This window comes from Mauremys reevesii, linkage group 8 (assembly GCF_016161935.1).
Source record: "Mauremys reevesii isolate NIE-2019 linkage group 8, ASM1616193v1, whole genome shotgun sequence".
Taxonomy (NCBI): Eukaryota; Metazoa; Chordata; order Testudines; family Geoemydidae; genus Mauremys; species Mauremys reevesii.
The window spans coordinates 68842405-68868911 of NC_052630.1; the positions used below are offsets into that span (position 1 = coordinate 68842405).

The window sequence follows — 26507 nt, forward strand, 5'->3', positions numbered from 1 at the left end:
TTCACACTCCTTGTCCCACGGAAGCCAATGGTGCTTCATTTGTGAGTAACAGTTCACTGATGTGAATAAGTGGTTTACAGCTGGTTCAAAGGTTTGTTTCCTCATTGACAAACAGCAACAAGAAGGGATGTCTCTCCATGGCCAGTCACTGTTTCTGATTTTTATTGGCAGCAGAGGAATCTCCTGGCTTCCTGAATTCTCACTGTACTTCTAGATAACGGTTTTTGAAATTTTCTTAACAACAAAGAAAAATCACTTTGCAATAAAAAAAATAACAAGATTATGGCTAATTCTCCAGCTTCTCCAAATCACTTGGCAGCTGCTGGCAATGTCCCTGAATTCTCTAAATGGTGAAACCTTCAACATTTTAAAACTTCTCGCTTAAAGTGAAAACATAAAATCAATGTTTACCCTGTACTCCTTGTCTTTTACTAGACTTCTTCATAAGTGTTGTTATTCTTGACATGAGATGCTGAGGTCACGGCTACAGTTAATTTTCTCTTCGTTTCCAAGCAATTCTGCTGAAAATATGGCTTTGTTTTACTCATTTTAAAAGTGTTTTCAGTATTTATTGAGTCTGAATTCCTCTTCTCAACATTTTTTTAACCCCATCATTCACAAATTTAGTAAGTAGAACATGAATCACGACCAGGCCAGCAAACAGTAATACCAGTGACCTCTTATCTGTGGAAACTGGATCACCACTAAGGCTGGTGAAACCCAAGGAATTCTAGCTTTAGCTGCAGAACACATGCAGAACTCTGAACCTGCTATAGTGTTCAACATAAGTCCAGTAGAGCCTGTGTTAAGCAGCTGGGATAGAAGTAGCTGGAGGAAAGCACATAGTTTAAGAGCTTGAATTTTAATGCAACGTAAGAGCCACATGGGGAACGTGGTTCTGATTGTGCTTTGCAGTTAGAATCACTCGGACACATTTGGGGTATGCGTTCACTGCAGAGTTACCTTGGATGATTGGCATCTGGGTCTGAGCATTCCTGGGGTTAGCCTAGCCTGGGTGTGAGCCACCATGCTACCGACTCATACACAAATTACCTTGTAGTCACCGGTGCTGCAGTCCCCTGAGTGTGTCACTAGATTTTCTTGGGGCATATCCCATGGTTCTTTGTGGTGCAGTAAGCTGAGTCACTGATTCTTTTCCCAGTGAATTGTGGGAGAACTTGTCTGTATTCCGGATACACATTGCGGAAGAGTTTGGAGGACTATCAAAATGGATGAGTTGCCAGCCTGAATGATAGCCTCACTCAAGTTTTAGCCTACCACAGGCCCGCTAGCTCGGCATGAAAGTGCTACCAAACTTGGGTCAGAGGTTTTTGAGTGTGGATGGGCAGGGAGAAGGGAAATACCCAGGTAAGAGCCTGAGTTAACTCTACAGTGAATATATACTTACATTTTATTCTGATTAGGTGTCTAGCACATGGCTGGATCGTACTGTCTCTATAAGGAATCACAGTACAGGGAGATCTTAAAACAAGCTAGTGGAAATGAATGTTTAGGCCCTTGTTCTCCAATGCTCTGGCTTCCTTTTTGGTACTGGTGGCTTAAAGCATCTCATTAGCCAGTAGATCCGGCCACGTAAATATTTCCCTTGTTTCCCAAATCCTTGGGAAACGTATAGCCAATATAACGATTCCCATGCCACTTGACTTCCTGCAGCACAATGGATGTGTATGAGGAAAAGGGTATGTGGCTGGGTACCCCAGTGTCTGGCTGATCTCCAGTTACCTAAACAGCACATGGAGTCCTTTGGTGCAAGACAGAGCACTGGGGTTGCACTGGGTACCAGGCTAGCATCTGGCAGCCCTAGAATTGGGGAAATGCAAAGATGTCTTAAAATGCTCTCCCTCCAGGGGCACTTGCACTGAGCACAGCTGGACAAGGTCAGAGAAATGTGGTTCCTGGGAAGCTGTACAAGACATAGTAGGCACAGAAAAGATCCAGAGAATAATGTGATCAGAAGCATTATGGAGGATGAGGGTAGTAAGGAAGAGATCTGTGCAAGAAGAGATCAGATCTAGTTGGAAAAGAGAGAGGTAAGAGTAGACAAGATATGGCAGATATATAAAAAATATATAGTTTAGAGATAAGGCCATTCGAGTTCTCCTGTACTGTTTCCCGTACTACAAGACCAAAAAGACACTGAAATTAAAACTGCAACATATTTAAAACAAATTAAAGGAAATACTACAATTAACATAAAAACAACTAGGAGTCTTTGTGGCACCTTAGAAACTAACAAATTTATTTGGGCATAAGCTTTTACCCAGAGAAATTTGTTAGTCTCTAAGGTGCCACAAGGACTCCTTGTTTTTGCTGATACAGACTAACATGGCTACCACTCTGAAACCTATAATTAACATGTGGAACTTACCCCACTGCAGGATATTGCTGAAACCTTGACTAGGTTTCAATGTTTTTGTCTACTTCTGTTTTCTGTGGTAAACCACTGGCTTCGCCCATCAATTAGTGATGTGATTGTTGGGGGACTCTGGGAAGTAGACTGGCAGAGAGGAGTGTATAGGGAATATTTCCCCTGATGCAGGCATATCAGCAAGTTAGAAGAGACTTTCCCACTCCGTTTCCTTATAATTAATATGCTGCTAACCAGGTCTGCAGTAGGAACAAAATTGCTCAGTTGGAAGTTAATGAGACAATGTAGTGACGTTATCCCATGCTCAGTGTTCCAGCTTAGTTTCTATTTTTCAGTCAAAGAATCACCAGCTTTTTCTGAAGTGACATTCTGTGAATGCGTAAATGACACCACCTTTTCTCTCACATTGTGCAAGACAGTGTCTCTGACTCGGATGAAGAGAGAATGAAATTTGTGACTTTGTTAATGAGGAGATGATGTTCTTGATAGTTTTCACAGTCCACCCATAGGCAAAAACAAACAGTTTCTCAACAACACTGTTGATGGAGGTACATCAAAAAAACCAGTCAGGTCAGATAACAAAAATGGTAAATGCATTTTAGCAACTGCAGACTTACTCTGGGCCTCCTTTGCTGTGTTAAGATTTAATGTCCTTATTTTACTGGATTTGGTGTTGTAACTAAATATTGCCTCCCATTAGCTACCTTTTTTTAAGCTGGTGCAATTAGCATATTTCTTGTAAGTAGTATGTAGGTGAATTACAAAGGTCATATTGTCAGTGATCTGCAGAAGTGAACTCAAAAGTGTTTATCAAGTTAGATGTCTTCACAACATATTTATCGTTTTGCTTCTTTCAGGGGAGCATTGCCAAAGCAATTACTGGGCCAACAAACTGACATCCCATGTCAGTGTTCACTGTGCAAGGCTTTAAATTCTCAAGTCCAAAGAAGCATTTATTTTTCCAAGTTGCCACCATGTTTCATCTGGAAAATTTAGCTTAAAGGTTAATGTATTACTTACTGTGTAAACCTAACAATAGACAAAGCAGATGGGGGAGGCATAGGAGGTAGCATGCATGAGTCAGTTGTTTGTTACTAGATTTATAGACTGTTGAGCAGTTCCTGGTGAAATTCACAAAGAAATGGTTGGAACAGATTCTGAAAGGAGAAGCCTTGTTAATAGGAACACAGAGAGAGCAGTTATTGTTTAGTTACACAGGTATTTTTCCTATTAGGATTTACCTTACATTTTTAAATAAACACATTTGCACATCTCAGTCTGGACACTCCACGAATAGTTATTCTAGGGCAGAAATGTTTGTGGTTTGCTCTAGATCAAATCACAAACATTTATATAGCATACAGGCTAACATGCAAATATTTTAGCTAACTTGACCTAACTGGCAATCAGTTAACTCCTTTTATACTCTAGTGTAGACACACCCTTAGAAAGTGACTAAAATTGTGGTTAGAATTTAATCCAAGTTCTTGGAACTTCCACCACATCCTTGCCAGGCACAACTTTTCTCTGCTTCTCTGTATGTGATTCTCAATAAGGGCAGAGTTAGCAGCACTCCAATAGCATCAGCAATCAAAAGAGCAACAAATGGTTTCAATATATCTGTAACTTTAAAACGTTCATTTAATTAGCACCCTCCAGTCCACTTGGGGGTGGGTGGAGAGAAGCAGGGCCCTGGTGTTCTTCCATTCTCAGAGCTGGATTCAAATGAGGCAGGGAGTTTCCTTGCTGCAAGAATTTGAATTATAGGGGTAGTGGAGGAATTGTATCCACAGAGGAAACAGGATCCTGTGTGTGTGTTGTGGTGGTGGTGGTTGGGGGTAGGGTGGTCTTTCAAGCTGCCACTGAAGCACATGGAACCTTTCACAAGTCTTTCCCTCCAGCAGAGCCACTGAAGAGTAGAGGGAGACTTTCAGTGTTATAATGGTAGGAGAATGACAATGTAGCTGTCAAGACACACACAGAGGATGTTTCAGTGGCATAGAACAGTGGCTCTTAAACTTTTCAGACTATGGAACCCCTTTCAGGAGTCTGATTTGTCTTGTGTACCCCCAAGTTTCACCTCACTTAAACTACTTGCTTATAAAATCAGACATAAAAAATACAAAAGTGTCACAGCACATTATTACTGAAAAATTGCTTACTCTCTCATCTTTACCATATAATTATAAAATAAATCATTGGAATATAAATATTGTACTTAAATTTCAGTGTATAGTATATAGAGCAGTATAAACAAGTCATTGTATGAAATGTTAGTTTGTACTGATTTCACTAGTGCTTTTTATGTAGCCTCTTGTAAAACTAGGCAAATATCTAGATGAGTTGATGTACCCCCAGAAGACTGCTGCATACTCCCAGGGGCACATGCATTCCTGGTTGAGAGCCACTGGCTTAGAACAGTGGTTCTCAACCAATTTATCACTGTGGGCCGCATATGCAGCTGTCTGTGTTATGTGGGCTGCTTCCACACAATACATATATACAGTGATGAGCTGCCAAAATATTAAGAACCGTTTTCCTCCTCCTCACCCCACGAGGGGGTCGTGCCCCTCCCACCCTCCCAGGACTCCTGCCCCATCCAATCACCCACGTTCCTTGACAGCCCCTCCAGGACTCCTGACCCATCCACCCCTCTTCCCTGTCCCCTGACTGCCCCATCCAACCCCTCCTCTCATTCCTGATTCCCCCCGGGACCCCTGCCCCATCCAACCACCCCTTCTCTCTGTCCCCAACTGCCCCAGGAACCCCTGCCCCTGACTGCCCTCCACTGCCCCATCCAACCCCTGCTCCTTCCTGACTGCCCCCCCGGGACCCTTGCCCCCATTCAATTCCCCTGTTCCCTGCCCTCTGACCGCCCCAACACTAATCCACCCCCCCAACTCCCCTGCCCTCTATCCAACACCCCCTCCCTGCTCCCTTCCCCCTTACCGCACTGCCTGGAGGTGGGGGCCGGGCCGGGGCCGCAGGCCAGAGCCGCTCAGCCGGGGCCGGGCTGGGCCACTCGGCCGGGGCTGGGGTTGGAGCCCGGGTGCTCGGCTGGGGCCGGGGCCGGAGCCAGGGCACCCAGCTGGCCAGGACCGGGGCTGGGCCGGAGCTGTGCCGCCCGGCTGGCCGAGGTCAGGGCTGGGCCCAGGGGCCGGGACGGAGCTGCACAGACCGGCCAGCCAAGGTCGGAGTCGGGGCCGGGCTGGACATGTGATGGCCGGGGTCAGGGTCGGGCTGGACACGCGATGGCCAGGGACGGAGTCGGGGTCGGGGGCCAGGGCAGAGCCATGCGGCGCCTGGAGCCCTCCTCGCGCGCCCGCCTCCCTGCCCCAGCTCACCTGCGGGAATCCGCTGCTTCCTTCTCAGCCCTCCCCCAGGCTTCCCGCGCAAACAGCTGATTCGCAGGAAGCCGGGGAGGGGGAGGAGAAGCCGGAGTAGTGTTCAGGGAGGAGGCAGAGGCGGAGTGAGGTGAGCTGGGGCTGGGGGAAGAGCAGGGAGCTGCTGAAGCTTTTGTTAAATTTAAATGCCCTTTTCGAACCAGTTGTCCCTCGCGGGATAACTGGTTCGAAAAGGGCTTCTAAATTTAACAACCGGTTCCCGCGAACCAGTGGGAACCGGCTCCAGCTCACCTCTGCATATATATATACACTACCTGTATGGCCCTGAGGATGTTACATGGGCTGCAGTTGTGTGCTGATTGGGCCACAGGTTGAGAATCACTGGTCTAGAAGGAAGGAGGATTCGGTCAGAGCAGGGGGAGGGGAGGTAATATTGCTGGGTGGAAGAGGTGGTGTTACAAGACCTGAATGGAAAAGGGAGGAAAAGGATGTTAGGATGCTGAGAGGCAGGGAACACTTGTAAGTTTATGGGTTTAGGGAATCATGTGACCTTTCAATGATCATCCAAATGAAACTTCCAAACCGTTAGCCTGTCTTTTGTGAACAAACAAACACCCCCCTCCATATTTATGGGTAATGTTGTACAACTTCACAATGGAAAATCTAATGCTTTGCAGTCTGAAGACTTGGCTGTAAAGATGGCAATCTTCTAAATGGCATTTAGCAAAGGCAGTATAGCAAGATCATAAAATAACAATTTATTGCTTAAAAATTACTAATTGATATTTTGGAAGGTTATAACTTCCTTTCTAAAGCACTCTTGTCAAATGTTAATTAAATGCTTACATATTCCTTACAAATTTAATTAAGTCACAACATTTATTGCCTCTACAATTCTGAGTTAATTACATGAGAGAAATTGTTCTCTAATATACATCTTCATCCAGAGTGCATACCTTTATAATAATAATAAATTGCTGTGTAAAGGTGTGCAATAGGATAACATATTCAAAGTAAAGTATTGGAGGTGCTGTTTCTGTATGTGCACAACTCCCATTATAGGTAATCAGACTGATGTGCTGATCTGATTTTGAATGTGGTACATATGAAGTACCTATGTTAATCACATTGATTGATAATGGGTCTGGTTATGTATCGTTTAGAATAGACTGTGTGGTAAATCAGGGATCGACAACCTTTGGCACGTGGCTCGCCAGGGTAAGCCCCCTGGCGGGCTGGACTGATTTGTTTACCTGCTGCATATGCAGGTTCGGCCGATCACGGCTCCTACTGGCTGCAGTTCGCCGCTCCAGGCCAATGGGGGCTGCGGGAAGCAGCGCAGGCCAAGGGATGTGCTGGCTGAAACTTCCCACCACCTCCATTGGCCTGGAGCGGCGAACTGAGGCCAGTGGGTGCTGAGATCGGCCGAACCTGTGGACGCAGCAGGTAAACAAACCAGCCCGGCCAGCCAGGGGGCTTACTTTGGTGAGCCGTGTGCCAAAGGTTGCTGACCCTGTGGTCAGGGCTTTGGAGCAAAGCCTGGAGCTGGAGCATGGACTAGTAGGTTTTATGCCTGGAGCTGGAGCGGAGCCAGAGAGGAGCAATTCAAAAATTTGATTGCTCCAAATCCCTGCCTGTGGTAAATGCTTAACTCCAAGATCACTATGGAAATTTGCTCCTCACTTAAAGTGAACGAGTTGATGCAGTTTCAAGTGCTCTTACAAAAAACAAAGGCTTTTAAATGGTCCTACCCCTCTCTCCCATGGCGGGCACTTTGACGCTCCTGTCTTAGTCCGTTCTGCCCGGGACGGAATTGGAAGAGAAAGCATATTGATTAGGTGTGAGTGGCTCCGCTCCTCTCTTTCTAGCATCTTGCTGTACTTGAGAGAGAATATGCCAAGAGCTTTGACTGGCTGCACTTCCCAAGAGGTGGCAGTTAAAAAGAGATTAGAATTTCCTCTGTATATGCGTCTGAAAATCCATAACCTATGCGAAAACACACAGGGCCAGATTCTCAGACATACTATGGAATGGGGGCTTTGTGCCTTTGCAATGGTATGAGGTAGCTAGACAGCCAGCTGATCCAGCCAGCTGAGCATTCCTTTTGTGTAAGGGGATTCTGGGTGGTGTAGAGCTGCCTTAGCAGTTGATATGCTACACCATCCCAGTCCCTAGTGCTGCAGGTGTCCTTGGTAAGAAGTAGTGTCCGTATGCTTCGCCACCCTTGGGTAGCCAGGTAATGTGGAATAGTTTTCAGCTGTAATTTGCCCTAGAGACCAGGCTCAAGGGAATGTAAAATGGCTTTAAACCACCTTTCTCATACAGGATCTTGTGTTCTGCACCAAGTATTGTTCTGCCAGACCACAGAAGCTGGCTGGGTTGGCAAGCTGGAGTAAACAGCAAGCTGGGGCTACCACTGGAAGGAAACATGATGCTCCCAAGGACATTGTTTTTTGCATGCAGAGTTCAAGCGCTGGATTAGGTACACCGTGTACAGGGGTAAATGGTGTTGGAAGTTTCCCTACATAGTAATCCTCCATTCGATGGCATAATGGGGCGCTAATTCTTCATGAAGGGTGTGACCTCCAAAAAAAGGAATCAAAATAATAGGCAGCCTGTCACACCGTAACAATCCCTCTCACAGCAGCCAAAAGTGCAGGACTTTACATTACAGGACTTACCAAGCTTAAAAAATAAAGGGAGTGCAAACCCATAAAGACCAGATGGTTGAAGTAGAGAAATAGAGTGAGATTGACATTAATTATAAAAATAATGCAAATAGTGAAGGTTTAGTCAAAATGGGTTTAACTAAATTTGTTTTGCAAGTAACTTAGGGGTGAATGGTAACTGAACAAAAGCTGGCATGGAGTTTACCACGTATTCTCTAAAATTAGTCTCTAGCAAAACTATTCAAATATAGTCTACAGTTAGCCACTAGCAAAACAATATTGCTTGACAAGGGTTTCACCTTGACTGTTTTTAAGCTGTTTATTTTGACCAAGGTTAAAGAGCTTGGACAAGCTTAAACTGTTTAAGTGGCTCTTAAAGTGATTTAAACTAAAATGAATATTGAAGAGCCTCTGATAAAAGGTTAGGATGGAAAGGTTTCTATGACGTTGTAAAGCTGCTGTATATTTTGGGTCTGGCTGTTTACTTTCCTGGCAAGAGGTAAAAAAAAAAAAACACCACCTGTGGGTTAAAAGGTTTTATTTTTAGAGAAATAACTAGATCTGTTTCTCAAGGAGTTGTTTTGGAGTGGGTGTTTTGGTTACTTGTTTTTTATCGCAGTAGTATTTTTAGCTAGATAATGTCATTGCAGTAAGTGTACTTTTAATAAGATGTATTTTGACCAAATCCTAAAAGGATCTCTCAGAAATGTCAGTTAGTAAAGACTGATTGAATACTGACTAGGGACTTCACAATCTGGCCCTTTTAAAATATTCTGAATATTTGGGGTCCCCCCTAATCCTATTTGCTGGTTATTTTTCTCTATTTTTATTTAAAGAATGTGTGAAAGCTAATAGATATTATTTACTGCTGAACACAGTGCTTTGTGTACCCTATTTAGTAAATGTTTGCAGGGTTAGCTCCTATTTATCCTGATCAAGTGGCTAATTGGTTTGTTAGCTATGTTTGTTGGGGTAAAATAATTGTGGCCTAGCAACTTCCATCTATCTGGTGGTTGAAGTAAATCAAAAATTCTCTGTTCTCAACATTATAAAGTCGTTACACCATCTTTTAGAAATGTGACTTGTTTGGTTTACAGTATGAAATTTTGACTGAATGCAAGGCTTATTCACAATAAAATATTAATAAGAATAAGAATCAATAATCAAATAATATTTTAGGTTATTTTTATAGATGTATATTTTTAACTCCCTTTCATTTTAAAGCATGATTATTGGAAAGTAAAGATTAGTTGGATGTCTTTTACTTGTATAATTGTGTAACTCAATGGTTCCCAAACTTGTTCTGCCGCTTGTGCGGGGAAAGCCCCTGACGGGCTGGGCCAGTCTGTGTACCTGCCGCATCCCCAGGTTCGGCCAATCGTGGCTCCCAGTGGCCACGGTTCACTGCTCCAGGCCAATGGGAGCTGCTGGAAGCGGCAAGGGCCGATGGACGTACTGGCTGCTGCTTCCAGCAGCTTCCATTGGCCCGGAGCAGCGAACCATGGCCACTGGGAGCAACTATCGGTCGAACCTGCGGACGCGGCATGTACACAAACTGGCCCGGCCCACCAGGGGCTTTCCCCACACAAGCAGCAGAACAAGATTGGGAGCCACTGGTATAACTCAAAGTTCCAACCTGCACTGGATACCTTCAGTGGGATTCCTTGGAGGAGAAGGGTTAGATTAGAAGGATTTGGCCCTCTGAAGGAAGACCACAGCTTCCAAGTAACTTCCTAGTATTTATATTTCAACTGTCTTTACTTGTGCATGCACCCATTTTACTTTAACATCCCTCATTTTCATAACTGCAGCTATGATTGCTGCTTTCATTGATCTCAGAAGGTAAGAGAAACCTCTCTCAAAGATCCCAGAAATATCTTGCCTCTTTACAATGAATTACTATCCTGTCACTCATGAGTGCTTTCTTTCCTGTTGCCAGGTAGTGCAGTGTCTTCATTCTCACTACATGTCATTAATCTTCTCCTATTGAGAAACAGGTCTGTGGATGTTTGGAATCCCTTATGTCTTGTTAGGTTTTCTAGGACTTGTTTGACAGAAGCTAAAATACCATGGGCTGTCTTCTGCTGGTCTGATCGTTAGTGCATTCCTGCAGCGATGCTGGGAAACTGAACTGATGGATGGAGAACATTTCTTGCTTTGGCTCTGAGATGTTTAGTTTGCAAGAATTTACGCTTCCCTCATTTTTCTCTCAAATATAAGTCATCTCTGTTCCCAAGTCTATTTCAGTGTCTCATGTTATCCTGCCCTCATATATACTAGTAAATATTTGGCCTTCAGTCCATTAAATTGTTTGGATGCAAATTTATCCCCAGCCACACTAGTAGGCACAAGCTCTTTTTTGTTCATGGCTGGAAGTAGGAATGACTCAACATTTTTTTTCAATAAAAAGTTATTTTGAACCCAATGGGTTAGTGATCCTAATTTAATTGCACAGAAGGGATCTGTACTTTTACCTGCTAAACTGTTATGCAAAAGACAGAATATCTTTAAGTGCATGCTTTTCATTTTTAAAAGTGTATTTAAGTTTTGAAAAAATAACTAAAATAGTTGTCTTACAAATTTAGGTCCATCCATACATCCACAGTCAAATTCAGAAAATATCACCATGGGCTGTTAATTAATAGTGCTTTTTTCAACACAATTCACCATTAGCTGGGACATCACAAAAATAATAAAAAATACATAAATTCCAATTACCTTAGAACCCAAACCTAAAAATGCATATGAATGGGCTAAGAATATATATAAATGTTTGCAGAATTGGGGCCATAATTTGGAAGACAAGATTTGAAGGAAGAAAGGATCAAAAATATTAACAAAATTCCATAAGATAGGGTTTTTTCATTCAAAATCATCAACAAACCCACAAAATGAAAAACAATAACATTCTGTTCAAAGTTCCCAATTAGTATTCGCTATAAAACTGAAGGGAATAGTCAACATATTTTCAACTAGTCAGAGGCGATTCATTTTAATATCTGGTTTCAGAGTAGCATCCGTGTTAGTCTGTATCAGCAAAAAGAACAGGAGTACTTATGGCACGTTAGAGACTAACAAATTTATCTGAGCATAAGCTTTCGTGGGCTACAGCCCACTTCATCGGATGCATAGAATGGAACATACAGTAAGAATATATTTATACATACAGAGAACATGAAAAGGTGGAAGTACCCATACCAACTGGAAGAGGCTAATTAATTAAGAGAAGCTATTATCAGCAGGGGAGAAAAACTTTAGAAGTGGTAATCAAGATGGCCCATTTCAGACATTTGACATGAGGATGTGAGGATACTTTAACATGGAGAAATAGATTCAATTAGTGTAATGATCGAGCCATTCCCAGACTCTGTTCAAACCTAAGTTAATGGTATCTAGTTTGCATATTAATTCAAGTTCAGCAGCTTCTCATTGGAGTCTGTTTTTGAAGCTTTTCTGTTGCAAAATTGCCACCTTAACGTCTGTCACTGAGTGGTTAGAGAGTTTGAAGTGTTCTCCTACTGCTTTTTGAATGTTATGATTCCTGATGTCAGATTTGTGTCCGTTTATTCTTTTGCATAGAGACTGTCCGGTTTGGCCAATGTACATGGCAGAGGGGCATTGCTGGCACATGATGGCATATCACCTTGGTAGATGTGCAGATGAACAAGCCCCTAACTGATGTGATTAGGTCCTATGGATGGAGATTGATGGCAGGAGAGAGATCACTTGATCATTGCCTGTTAGGTTCACTCCCTCTGGGGCACCTGGCATTGGCCACTGTCGGTAGACAGATACTGGGCTAGATGGACCTTTGGTCTGACCCTGTACGGCCTTTCTTATGTTTTTATGATGGTGTCACTTGAATAGATATGTGGACAGAGTTGGCAGCGGGGTTTGTTGCAAGGATAGGTTCCTGGGTTAGTGTTTTTGTTGTATGGTGTGTGGTTGCTGGTGAGTATTTGCTTCAGGTTGGGGGGTGCTGTCTGTAAGCGGGGACAGGTCTGTCTCCTAAGATCTGTGAGAGTGAGGGATCATCTTGATCCATTGTAACTGCCTTCGTGCGAGTGCAGGCACAGGTATTTGCAGAATCAGGGCCTAAAATTTCCTCAGAAAGAACAGACAAACCTGTAACTTTTTATCCTTTAATGTCCCTTTTAAATTTATGGGCCAAGATTTTCAAAAGCTTAAAATTAAGCTCTCTGAGTCCATTTTTCAGCACTTAAGTGATTTCCAAAAATGCTCAGCTCTGAAACAAAAGTTTGTGTTATAAAGATCAATAATGTCTAAGCGGGCAGTGCCCTTAGAAATGGCAAAAATGTGGCAAGAGACAAATTAGTTTGCTTTGTTCCCTTCTCACAAGACAGGTAGTATAATGTCTTGCAGCAAAATACCTGCGTAATTTAAACATTGATTTACTATACTTACCATTTGTGACTAATTGAAGCCACATTACTTCGGCCAAGTTTTTTTAGCTGTAATGGTTTTATTATGCAAAATTTGTAACCTATGGGGATTGTGTCTGAACCATGTGAAATAAAGAACTTGAGGGAATTAAAGTAGTTATTTTGGAAGATATGAAACAAAATTGGCTTAAATATCTAAATGCAATTTATGAATGGCCATGATTATTAGTTTTGATTCAGCTAATTACATTTCCAACCAGGATAAATACAGATCATCACATCAGATTCTCTCTGATTGAATGTTAGCTGTCCTTATGAAATTTTAATTTCTGAAAAATTACTTGATTGCTTCAGCACCCATGTTATAATTTACTGCCATGAAAATTCAAAATAAGTTACTTTTAAGGCAGGCACTAATCTGTATTTGAACACAATTTGGGTATTTCAGTACAGCTGTAGAAATGTTAAAAACCAGTGACTGGATGGCTTTGAACAATTTGAAAAGTGACTAGTGATTTTTGGGTGCCTAGCTTGACCCTTAATAGGGGCCAGATTTTCAGAAGGTGGGCACACAGCACTTTCTGAAAATAAGTCTCCAATTGCATGTTCCCCTTGGCCTTAGGAAATTGTTAATTGGCTAAGGAGTCTTTCACCTCTAGGATGCTTGTAGGAATGCAATGATTCAGTAGTGAAAGAAACATTATTACCTTCCTATGACTAATTTGATTATATGAATTAGTTTTCTGGGGACAGTCGTGGATTTTCGTATGATGGCCTAGTATCCCAGGAACTTCTGAATAACCGGAACACCTGAAATGTCCCATATTCATTTAATCAGTCAAAACATTTGTGTGTGTTTTCATAATTGCAGAGGGTTTGTTGAGGACCTATTGCTTCATCAAATAAAATTTCTTCTGAATTTACCAGGAACTAAAAGTCCAGGAGAATGAATGTTCAGTTGAATGAACAATGTTTGAAGTAAAGAAAAAAAGTCAAAGGAGTGTAAGGTACTACTAGAGCAATTGTTTCACAACATGTCAAATCTCCTACACTTCACAAACATTGCATGTATTTGGGGGAAAAAATTAAACTAAACTAAGGTCCTGCAGGAGAATTTCTGTGTTCTTTTCAAATACTAAAGATATGGTTTTGGGCCAAATTATTGAGAGATTAATGCCCCAGTCAACTGAGCAAGGGTTTCATGATTTATTTACAAGAAAATGCAAATAGGGTAATTAGGGGACTATTCAACCCAGAATGAATATATGATCTCTGGTTTACATCAGGGCTGGCCAACTTTAGTACCAGAGAAACCATAGCAAAATAATGACTAGGAATTTCAAAGTTGGTTTATACTGAATTGCACTATACAACATAATATGTGCAAATAATTTTTCTTCAGTGACAGCAGTAACTAGTTTTATTTTTAGATCATAATTGTTATGTCTCTTCTTGTCATGAATAAACAGCAGTGCTTGTTATTGCTGCTATGTAAGGGTGTATCTGTAGTACAAAATATAAATCTCAGATTTATGGAGTTTAAATGTCCTCTGTTAAGATTCAATGAGGGCAGAATCCTGACATACCAGGTTTCTTTTGGGGATGATTTTGTTGTATGAACTTTGAAATAAATGTGTTTGCCTGTTTTTATGCTGGGGTACAGAGATGATGTTCTTCGAGCCTTGGAGATTCCATTCCAATTTCTTCTTTACACCACTATGTTTCTACTTACATGAGCAAGTGGATGCTGTTGGTATAAAATACAGCAGAGTAAGAGAGAAGTCTCCATGAAGTGAGTACACAATATGCTGAACTCTGCACATAGAGAAAATAAGACATCACACTTGTATAGCTATAGTCACCACAGCACTCTCTTCAAAGGACCCCTCGTATGGCCACCATTGCCCTTCTGTTTAAGGAGCATTACACAGAACTTCTTTTCAGACTATCAACATTTGTAATTAGCTAGATGAAGTGGAGGTAGGGTTACCACTTTTGAAATGCAAAAAAACAGTACCTCCCACCACAAGGCAAGCTGACTGAAATCCCAACCACAAGGCAACTTCTCAATACCTCCCATTCAACAGCGACTTATAGCTTCTAGAGAGCGAACACCCATAGATAAGATTGATAACGTAGCACGTCTCCTCACTCTTGCGTGACTCAAACCCTCTCTCTCATACATGCGTGGTACACTTGCATGTTGGTGGGCAGACAGTTGCTGTATATTCAACAGTTTTGATCTGTTTTTGCTTTAACTGCAGAAATGGGAACACCATAGCATCTCTCACTGAACACAGAAACTTTTAACATTAGATATCCCAGTGCACTGTGATAATAATGCAAATCTTTAGATCCACATAAGAAAACCTGGCAGATTAAATTATTTTTCTGGCAACTGGAAAATCCATAAAACCAGCCAGGCCAGTCAAATGCCGGCCAGGTGGTAACCCCAGGTGGCATTTTCTCACCCCTGGAACTCATGCTGCCTCCACAACACTCCATACTTCCAAGTACAGTAAGCATAATGGATCCAAGTCTGTTATTTCAAAGATGGCTATTATCAGTATTTACCAAAATAATGGGCTATGATCTGGATCTTTAAACTGTAAATCTGTGAAATTCTTCTGTGATGCAGAGGGTTTGGTAGTGGTTGTGTAAGGGAACTGTGGGTTCATCCCCTGTGCAGTAGTGGTGCTCAGGTGTCTCCCAGGAGTTAAGGAACCAATTCTTGAACCAGCTCATTATAGAGTAGGATGGAACATGGCAAGGAGGGTGGTCCATCTGAACACAACACCCTCTGCCCTGGCTTGGAGGGACTGTAATGACATTTCTAGCCGATAGGTGATGGAATAGAGATTCTGCGCTGGGAAAGAGTAGCTTTGTACATTAATCCCAGGTAGAAGGGACAAAATTTCACCTCTCCATGCTTATAGACTGCAAATAACTCAGGCTTTGTGGATGGTGTGGGTTTCACCCACTGTGTATAAATGACAGTGCTTCTGCACCTCTTTGCTGTCTAACAGTGTCTTATTCTTAAAAGTGTGAAAGTTCAGTGGTTCAGGTACCCTAAGGATATACAAGATTACACTTTCAGACATTCAAAAGACATGAAAGTGTTTCCATTTATATTAATAGGTTGTGACTTGTTGAGGTTTGAATCCCAACTATGACACTTATGAGGGCTTATCTGCTAAAAATTATTTGCTCAATAACTTATATGATGAATTTCACCTCTTTTCCCATTCATAAATTTTCTGTGAAGAGTTTAATGTTCTCTCAAATGAATGTGTGTTAAGTTATTGAATAATTTCTGAGAGTAGTTTGTCTCTGTAGATTCCTTGCAAGTATTCAGTCTTTGAAGTTTAAGCTGTGTTGGTGAGTCTTGACTGGACTTTTCTTGTAGGCAACGTGGTGTGATTATGTTTCCTTAGTGGATAAAATAAGTGTAATCTTTGAAATTAGGTTCTGGTGAATTCAAGACTCAGTTCTCCACTTACAGTTCTCTCCTCCTGGGGGCCTGCTCTAACTTATGCCAGCGGAGGAGAGAAATGATAAGAGCTCTGCTTCACCATGCTCTGCTCCACTACTCTTCCTCCCCCCAAGCTGGATGTTGGCATGGTTGGAACAGAAGCTTTATGCCAGCATGGGGCTTCCCTGTCCAAAAAGAAATCCTTGGTGCTAGAATCCATCCACCCTGAGCCACCAGCAGGGTGCATAGAGAGCAAAACAAACTGAGGAATCAACACTTGGAAGTCCTTTTCTCAGTTAGCTGCTTAGAAAGTTACTGTTACTTTCAGCTCTTGCCAGTTTGCTATAATATTTGTGGAAGAAGAGGATTTTGTGTTTATTTTGTTTTAAACGGACAAACTCCTGATAATATTTGAGGCAGAAGGTTCATATTCCATTTAGGAGAGACTTTAAAAACAGGAAAAAAATATACTGGAAAAATAAGGCAAGAGAAATAGCAGAGAATTGACAGCGTGAAAATAAAATAGATTGTGACAGAAAATGAGGGAAGAGCAATTCTAATGGGAAAAATGGCACACGGAATACAGGCCAATCCACTTGTATCACCCTTACTCAGGTCAGGCAGAATATATTTTAAAGTACTCAAGGAAAATGTTTCCTGAACTTAAGTAGAGTTTTCCAGAACACTGAACCCATTCCAGACCTGACCAAAAAGCACAAAGGAATACAGAGTTCAGGCAGGGAAGCTCTTTCCTTGACTCATTCTGTTGTCTATTGTGGATTGCATGTATTATCATCCCAAGACTGGAGGCTCTGTCAGTACCAAGGAATAACAGACAGGGAGTAAGGAAAGTCTTTGTTTCAACAGACTGAACTTCTTTGCTGTTGGATGTTGTAGGTCAGATCAGACACTACCTGTTATTTTAACATAGTGTTTTGTGATATGGTTGCTTTGTGTTTTTGTGAAACAATTTTAAAAAGAGTGAGGGACATGAAAAGAGAAGCACCTTTGTCTGGTTAAGAACATGTAAGATAATGTTTTTTTCCTCCCTGTATTATTCCTAATATGCATTCTCAGCATATCCCACTATAGCTCCCAAGGAGCCATTATAGTGTATGCTCTGAATGTTTATGACTAATATGATAAATCATTTAATGAAGCTCAATCAAAACAGAGATTTACTTAACAAATTTAAATCTCTTATTTTAACTGCCCCTCCAGAATGTTATGAAAAGTAAACAAACCTTTCAAACATCCATATATGCTTGTAACTTATTTTATAACAGTTGGTGTGATAAAGTTTTTATTTTATAAACTATAAAACTTGGGGAATGGTATAAGTGACCTACTTAAGATTTTTTAGGGTTCTCAGTTTTTTAAACCAATATAATGCAAAGTGATGTGCAAACATTTTGTAACTAGGCATCGTAAAGAAAGGAAAATGGTTGATGAAGCACGAGGAACTTAAAACAATACAATTTGCTAAAAGGATCGCAGCTTTTAATTAAATCATGCCTACTTTTATGTTTTATGTTTCTTTGTTTATTGAGATTACTTTTGCTCATTTGTGAAGGTGCCAGTAATGTATGTAGCTACTCTCCCTCTGTTGGGACCGGTAAGTAAGCCGAAAAATTCCTAACTTGAATCAAAATCAAATAGTGGGACTCTTTTCACGTGTTTATCACAAATGGCTGAAATAATAGTCTGACATGTATGTGAAGTAACAAATAATGCCGATTTGAGGATTAAATTATGGAAAGTTAATAATTGCAAACTTCTTGGTATCCCATAGAAACCTCTTCTAAGTTTTGTTCCACTGGAGCCCATCATCAAAGTTGTTCTGTTGACTGCTATGAGCATTGGATCAGGCCCAGTGGCAATGGTCATTTTTTTTCCTACAGAGAAATTTCACTATATAAGAGGAGGGTTGTTATAAAAGATGTACATATTACAATAACAATGAGGAAACATCAGACTTCCATTCTGTTTCACTGAAGGTTCACTATAACTGTGTTCACTATAAATAGATTTCCTTTTGTTATGATTTTATTGTAATATAGGGCCCTACTGGATCATTGTTTTATATATTTCAATATAATTTTTTGCTGTTTTATAATTTATTCTTGTGTCAGTGCCACACTAGTCAGATTTATCATTCAGTTCTTCAGGGTTAGTCTGTTTCAAAATGTTTTTGTCTAAAAATATATATATTGCCAATTTCAGTTTGAATGCACTTACACATTGGAGGAAAAAATAGCTATTAGGTCCTTATGATTGTATCCAACTGTCATTTTATATGATGGTTTCTTTTTTAAATCTGGTGAGTGAGTGTAACTATCAAATAGAGGGAGCATTCCATCTGATAGGAACTCTAGTCAGAATATATATTGAATCTTTTTAGGTTGCAAACCCATTAGTATTATATGTATTTTTCCTGTATAGAGGCTTGTTTGCCAAGTTATTCTGCAGTGGGGATGCGGGATTACACTGTGCTCTTATTCACAGTTTTGCTGTGCTGGGGCTGGGCTAGCATATTTTTTTTATGTTGTCCCTTTTACAGTCCTAGAAGTAGGGCAAGGATTACTTAATGGGGGAAGAGATATAATTATTCCATTATGAGAATCCCAGCTGCAGGGAGGAAACTTAGCATTGAAATCACCGAGGTATCATGGAGTGCTAATCAAGGCAGAATTTGGCCTGACGTGAGTTTAAACACTCCAAGTTACTATAAGCCATGAATTCATAAATAAAAGAAACCCCAGAACTGGGAAGACATTGGCCTACTGTTTGCAAAACAAAGCACAATGGCGGATGTTGCTGCTGTTTCTGCCAGCAATGGAAAGGTTGGAATCAGTATGTTTTGGCTTTGCCTAGCTAACAGCAATCAGCAGGGTATGCATTTAACAGTCATGGGAAGGGATCCTGATTGGGAGCCAGGCTATCTTCTTCTGCCTCTGCACCACTGCCAATCCTTCTCTCCTGGGGACTAGTTTTAGTCCCACTGAAATCAGTGGAAAAATTTCCATTAACTTCAGTGGGAATAGGATCAGGCCCTTAATGAAGTGGGATCAAACACCTGAGTTCACAGCCAAATACAACCCCTCTTTCTGTGTACGATTCAGGGTACATGGACTTTGTCCTGACTGATTATTGTTCTTAACTATACTCCACAGAATAAAGAAAGAGGTTGGACCATCCCCTGGTGTGTGTGCAGTGAACATAACAAGTGGAGGCTTGGCAAATAGGCTTCGGGAGACCATTCCATGAGGTCAGCACAGACACATTTGTGTGAGAGGGTTACAAATGATGATGATGTTGGCAGAGCAGAAGGGGTGGCAGAATGCAAAATTGGAGGAGATCTGAGACGTAGATCAGGTCTGAGTAATGAAGGACTCTGAAACCAGGATCAAAGAAATTGAGTTTGAGGTTAGATTCAGTTTAGCCTTTCAGAGGGGATTACATGGTGAAGTCAAATGACAAGGAAGATATTCTTGGCAGCAGCACTTTGGACTAGCTGGAGGAGAGGTGTAGGTTGCTGTCAAAAAACCTGAGAGGAGGATATTGCAGTAATTGTTATGGGTGAACAGATGATTTGGCCATGGGAATGGAAAGGAAGGTGTTGGATTTTAGATGTTATGAAGGAAGCAGCAGCAAGATTTAGTAGTGATTGTCTGCATGTGGGCAGAAGAGAGGAAGGAGTCAAAGATGATCCCACATTTGCAGGCCTGGGAGACAAGGACGGCAGTGCTGTTTTCAACAATAGAAGGGAACAGATGTAATGGGGAGCATTGAAAGGAATGACAAGGAGCTTGAGACAGCAAACCATCGTGAAATAGTTGTCGTCATCACCCCAATTTACACAGGTGTAAAAGAAAGGAGAATCAGGCCCAGGGATGTGCAAAAGTCTAATTTACTCTGATTTGGTATTTTCTGTGGACCAAAGTCAGACCTTGGCAAAAGCACTTGCAGCTTCCATTGGAGTCAATGGGCATTTCTCCTCCTTGTTCCTGGGACTGAATTTGGCCATGGGAATGTTGGAAATGCTGTAAGCATAAGCTAAAGTGCTAGGGGAGGCCCTGCTTTATTTTGCAACTTCCTCCTAGTTAATTTTCCTGTGAGAATCTTGTGTATTCCTTTGGCATGTAACTTACAAATAAGTATAAGTTAGGGCATGTCTACATGAACATTTAATTTGTGGTTATCTTGGGTGCAAATCTACCCTGCATTAGCCTGCCGCACACTAAGTATCTGTGTGGATCCTGCTGCTGCATGCTAACAATTCCCTAGTACACTTTGGAACTACTCCTCTTTTGAAGTGCAGTAGATCAGAGCTCACTAGGGAGCTGTTAATACAAAGCAGCAGGGTCCAGGCAGATACTTAGTGTGCACCAGGCTAATAGCAGGATAGATTTACACCCCAGATTCCCGTGAATTAAGTGTCTGTGTAAAACAAGCCCTTATGCTATCTTGCCATCTGCACCCATTTTAATTTACACCACCTTTAATTTACACCATCATAGTAGCGTGGCCTGCTTACTCTAGGCTGCATTTGGCCTTAATTTTCATTACAGAGAAAAGGCAGAAGTCTGTTTACAAAATATTCACACAATACTAATAAACTGGAAATAATCTGGATTTCCTCAGCTGCACAAAAATATAGCTTATTCAAACACTTTATTAAAAACAAAAACAAAAAATCACTTGCCAAGGATGTGTAGCAGGGAGATAATATATGCATCAATGGCTGCTAAGGCACAATTCTTTTAAAAATATTTTATTTTTAATATTTTCTCTTTGACAACAAATGTCAAGAATATGAAAAGCCAACATGCATGAACATTCATTGATGTACCAAGCAGTTTATTGATCATTTGTCCAGCATCATATTTGTTCATAGCACTTTACAGTCAAATAAAAGACAGTTAAAGCCCTGAAAATCTGTCAGTATATGTTTTGACATTACAGTCATAGAATCATAGAATATTAGGATTGGAAGAGACCTCAGAAGGTCATCTAGTCCAACCCCCTGCTCAAAGCAGGACCAACACCAACTAAATCATCCCAGCCAGGGCTTTGTCAAGCCAGGATTTAAAAACCTGTAAGGATGGAGATTTCACCACCTCCTTAGGTAACTCATTCCAGTGCTTTACCACCCTCCTAGTGAACTAATGTTTCCTAATATCCAACCTAGACCTCCCCCACTGCAACTTGAGATCATTGCTTTTTGTTCTTTCATCTGCCACCACTGAGAACAGCCTTGCTCCATCCTCTTTGGAACCTGTCTTCAGGTAGTTGGAAGACTGCTATCAAATCTCCCCTCACTCTTCTCTTCTGCAGACTAAATAACCCCAGTTCCCTCATCCTCTCCTCGTAAGTCATGTGCCCAGCCCCCTAATCATTTTTGTTGCCCTCTGCTGGACTCTCTCCAATTTGTCCACATCCCTTCTGTAGTGGGGGGACCAAAACTGGATGCCATACCACAGGTGTAGCCTCACCAGTGTCAAATAGAGGGGAATAATCACTTCCCTCGGTCTGCTGGCAATGCTCCTACTAATACAGCCCAATATGCTTTTGGCCTTCTTGGCAACCAGGGTACACTGCTGACTCATATCCAGCTTCTCGTCCACTGTAATCCCCAGGTCCTTTTCTGCAGAACTGCTGCTTAGCCAGTCAGCAGCGGTGGCTCCAGGCACTAGTGCTCCAAGTGCATGCCTGGGGCGGCAAGCTGTGGGGGGCGTCCTGCCGGTCCCTGCGAGGGCAGCAGTCAGGCTGCCTTTGGCGGCTTGCCTGCGGGAGGTCCGTCGGTCCCACGGATTCAGCGGCAATTCGGTGGCGGGTACGCCGAAGCTGCGGGACCAGCAGACCTCCTGCAGGCATGCCGTTGAAGCCGTGGGACCAGCGGACCTCCCGCAGGCATGCCGTCGAATCCACGGGACTGGGGACCTCCCACAGGCAAGCCGCCAAAGGCAGCCTGCCTGCCATGCTTGAGGTGGCAAAAAAGCTAGAGCTGCCCCTGCCAGTCAGTCCCCAGCCTGTAGCGGTGTATGGGATTCTTCCTTCCCAACTGCAGGGCTCTGCACTTCTCCTTGTTGAACACATCAGAAGTGAAGCCACAGTGGCTCTGGATGAGATGGGGTATAAGGCCCCAATCGTGTAAACACTTGCACACAAGTAATCCCCATTGTGTATGTTTGCAGGATGGAGGCCCAAAACTGTTTCTTTAAACAAGCTTGTTAGGCCAGGGATATAGGTCTGTGCAACAATCAGAGATGTGAATTCAAAATACCAGACAAGCTCTGTCATTCCAAGAAGTACTTTGTATTTATAGGAAAACTCGATCTTTGTCTAAACCACATGAAATTCTTAGGTCACCTTGGAACTATTGTGGAGCTGCTTCATCTTAGCCCCTAACTTGTATAGGTCCCATCTGATTGCATCATTACAGTCTTGCATGCATGGCCATTTGTTTCAGTGACACTCTCATAACATTTCTAAGATGACCCTTTAATCTCTGACTGACCTCCAATACACTTTTAGCATAATAAACATCTAAGCAGGTTAACTAAGCAACGCTTTCGAAAATGTTTGCTCCAAAATCACTAGTACAAATGATTTAATGTATAATGTATAACAGTTCAGATATGTCATAAAAATAATAAATTTATATATCTAGGTACAGCCATCCATCAGCAGTATTGCTGTTCGGTATAGATACAAAATTCAGCTTGTGACTCCCTATTGTCTGCCATAGTCTGTCACCATATCACCCCTGCTTCCTCTGCTACGCCAGCAATGACAGCCTTTGTCAGCTTCTCAAAATGTTCATACCTCTTTCTGTGCTACCCAGTACATGGAACCCTTTCCATTAACTGATTTGTACGACTGCACCAACTGTCTCTTTCAAATTGCTCCTCAAGACCCAATGATTTTGTGATGCCTATAAGGAAACTAGTCAGTTTTTGATGACTTGAGAGGCAGGGGGAGGTTAGTTGCTAGTTTATCTATCTGATTTTGAAAAGAAGTCAGAAAATATATGCAAGTGCATTAATGTTGAATGCATTTGATTGTATCCCTCTTTCCCCTGCCACCCTTGACTCTAAGTGCTTCACAACAGGGACTATGTCTTTGTAAGGATGTCCTAGTGCCTAGCGCAGTGGAGTATTGATCCTAATAGGGGCATCCATGCCCTATTGTAATATAATTATTAAATATTAAATAATGGTATTAAATCTTTAACACATCTGTATTCTATTTGAGGGGATAGTGGTTAGAAAGTTTAAACATGCTAGGTTCAGGTTTAGGAGAAATTATAGACACTATTGTGCATTAACTAGCCTCCCCCTCCCCCCCCCAAAAAAGTGTTTTTCATAATAAAGAAAGGAACTTTACTGTAAAATCACCATGCTGGATTAGCTCAAAGCGTCATCACATTCATTAAAAGGTTTGAAAATAGCACAGCTAACAAATTAGTAATAAGAAATCAGAACTTGAGTTACTGAAAGCACTTATCTCTTACCAGGCTTATACATTTCTTCTTTGAGGATGCTTGTGCTAATTATGTAAATCTTTTAGGCTCTGTGAGCCCACACCCAGGGTCAATTGCTTGAAGGCTGTTTCAGTTTATTGTATGCTAAGTGACTGAATCCTTGTCCCAGACCAAGTATTCTCAGTCATCACATAATGTTAGGCAGGCCATTAATTTGTTTTTAAACTGGCCGTCCTATTTTTGTAAGGTTTGTCCCTGGTCCATACTAATATAGAACTGGATGTGGTTTTGTCCTCTATCATCATTAGGGTTGCCAAGTTTCTAATCGCACAAAACAGAATACCCCTACCATGCCCCCTTCTCCGAGGCCCCATCCCCCACTCGCTCCATATCTCTTCCCTCCATCGCTCGCTTTTCCCCACCCTCACTCACTTTAACTGGGCTGGAGCAGGGGTTAGGGTGTAGGAGGAGGTGAGGGCTCTGGCTGGGGATGTGGGCTCCGGGGTGGGGCCAGAAATGAGGGGTTCAGGGCAAGGGGTTGGGGTGCGGGAGAGATTGAGAGCTCCATCTGGGGTGCAGACTCTGGGGTGGCGCTGGGGAGGAGGGGTTTGGGGTGCAGGAGGAATCTCTAGGCTGGGACCGAGGGGTTTGGAGTGTGAGAGCGGGCTCAGGGCTGGGGCTGTGGGTTGGGGTGTGGGCTCCAGCCAGGCGTTGCTTACCTCAGGCAGCTCCTGGTCGGCAGCACAGCAGGGCTAAAGCAGGCTCCCTGCCTCCTTGGTTCTGTGCGGCTCTCAGAAGCAGCCGCCATGTCCGGCTCCTAGGTGGAGGGGCTAGAATGCTCTGTGTGCTGCCCACGCCTGCAGCATTGCCCCTTCAGCACCCATTGGCCATGGCTCCTGGCCAATGGGAGCTGTGGAGCTGGCACTCAGGATAAGGGCAATGCATGGAGCCCCCCGGCCACTCCTGCACCTAGGAGCCGGACATGGCAGCCACTTCTGGGAGTCACACGGAATCAGGGCAGGCAGGGAGCCTGCCTTAACCTCGCTGTGCTGCTGATTGGAATTTTAACAGCCCGGTCACCAGAGCTGACTGCAGCCGCCAGGGTCCCTTTTCGACTGGGCATTCGAAAACTGGATGCCTGGCAACCCTATAGATGCAGGAAGGGTGCTGCTCTGCTCCTGACAGTGTAACCTTGCACACACACTTCATTTGAGTCACATTGGTGAGGGTGGGCCCATGCCATTCTGGAACTTCATGCAACTGAAGGGATGTCCTATATTCTGAGAGTGACCGCTGATGCATCCCATGTAATATTAGGAACTTTGTTGGGGAAACGGACAGCTGCTGTAAAGTCTGTCTTATTGAAAGCTTTTTGAATTGGTACTCTAGGGCAGGGGTCAGCAACCTTTTAGAAGTGGTGTGCCGAGTCTTCATTTATTCACTCTAATTTAAGGTTTTGCGTGCCAGTAATACATTTTAACATTTTTAGAAGGCCTCTTTCGATAAGTCTATAATATAGAACTAAACTATTGTTGTATGTAAAGTAAATAAAGTTTTTACAACGTTTAAGAAGCTTCATTTAACATTAAATTTAAATGTGGAGCCCCCCGGACTGGTGATCAGGACCCGGGCAGCATGAGTGCCACTGAAAATCAGCTCATGTGCCGCCTTCGGCACGTGTGCCATAGGTTGCCTACCCTTGCTCTAGGGCATGTATACACTGCAATATAATCCCAGGGTTTGAACTCGTGCTCAGGCCTAACCCCCCTTCCCTCTACACTCAAATCACGCTGACCCAGGGTCCCATGGTCCACAGGGATGGAGGGTCTGAGCCTGAGTCAAGCTAGGACAAGGGTTCAAGCTCTATTGCTCTGCAATGTAGAAGCAGCCCACTGGACTCATGTTCTGGGAGTCTGTCAGAAATAATTCCACAGTCCCAAAGGCTGACTTTCCGTCCTCTGGATGGTCAAGATAGGTAGACAGTCAAGTTTTCCCACTTCACCATGAACAAATGGCTAGAGAGGCCACATTTTTGGAAGGGCACTAGGAAATATGGGATATGGGTGATTGGGGTCCAGCCCGCATAATGCAGTGTAGACACTGAAGCCCCAGGTTAGGACCCAGGGCTCAACAATTCCTAACCTGGGATTATAAATGAGTGTAGATGCTCAATCCCTGCATTAATCCCAGGATCTGCTAACTCGAGTTCTACTAACCCTAGGCTTACATTGCAGTGTAGACATACCCCTAGTGTTTGGCTACTGTGGCTTGGACAAAGAAAAAGAAAACGTTGAGTCATCTAAAGATGTTTTTCAAGGTTTCTGCTTCTGCTAAAATATATTCCTTGTCCTGCAGTTTGATTAATATTAAAATGAGTTTGCATTCATGGGTGGCATTCTTGTGATTTGGCATAAATAGGATAATTTGAGAAGTAAACTTTGAAAGTCTATGGGATCCAGCTCTGTAAGAATGCTTTGAGATGTTGCCATTTTCACATCTGATCTGCCTATTTTAAATGCTCATAGAATGCCAGTCATGTTGGTACCAAATCAAGCTTCTAGTGTATCAGTCAACTACATATTCTTGGTGTATGCTTGGTAAATCAAGTATTCACCCGGGATTTTGATTACTTCCCAGACATTTCCCCAGTTTGCATGCATGTTCTGGACACCACCCTTGGACTTTCCTTAGGATGAAAAAGAGAACAAATATTAGAAGACTCTAAACTTGTAGAAAAAAAATAT

The 26507-nt window shown here is 42.4% G+C and overlaps 1 long non-coding RNA gene across 3 annotated transcripts in view; it reads left to right on the top strand.

The window, feature by feature from the left end:
• The window catches only part of LOC120369641, a 456833-nt gene that overhangs the window by 14546 nt on the left and 415780 nt on the right, over positions 1-26507 (top strand). The window contains exon 1 of one of the 3 annotated variants that reach the window (XR_005583291.1): positions 19449-19545. The exons of the other annotated variants lie outside the window; for them this stretch is intronic. This is a non-coding gene — a long non-coding RNA (uncharacterized LOC120369641). Of the gene's footprint in view, positions 1-19448; positions 19546-26507 lie in introns of those variants that run through there. 3 annotated transcript variants of the gene reach the window in all.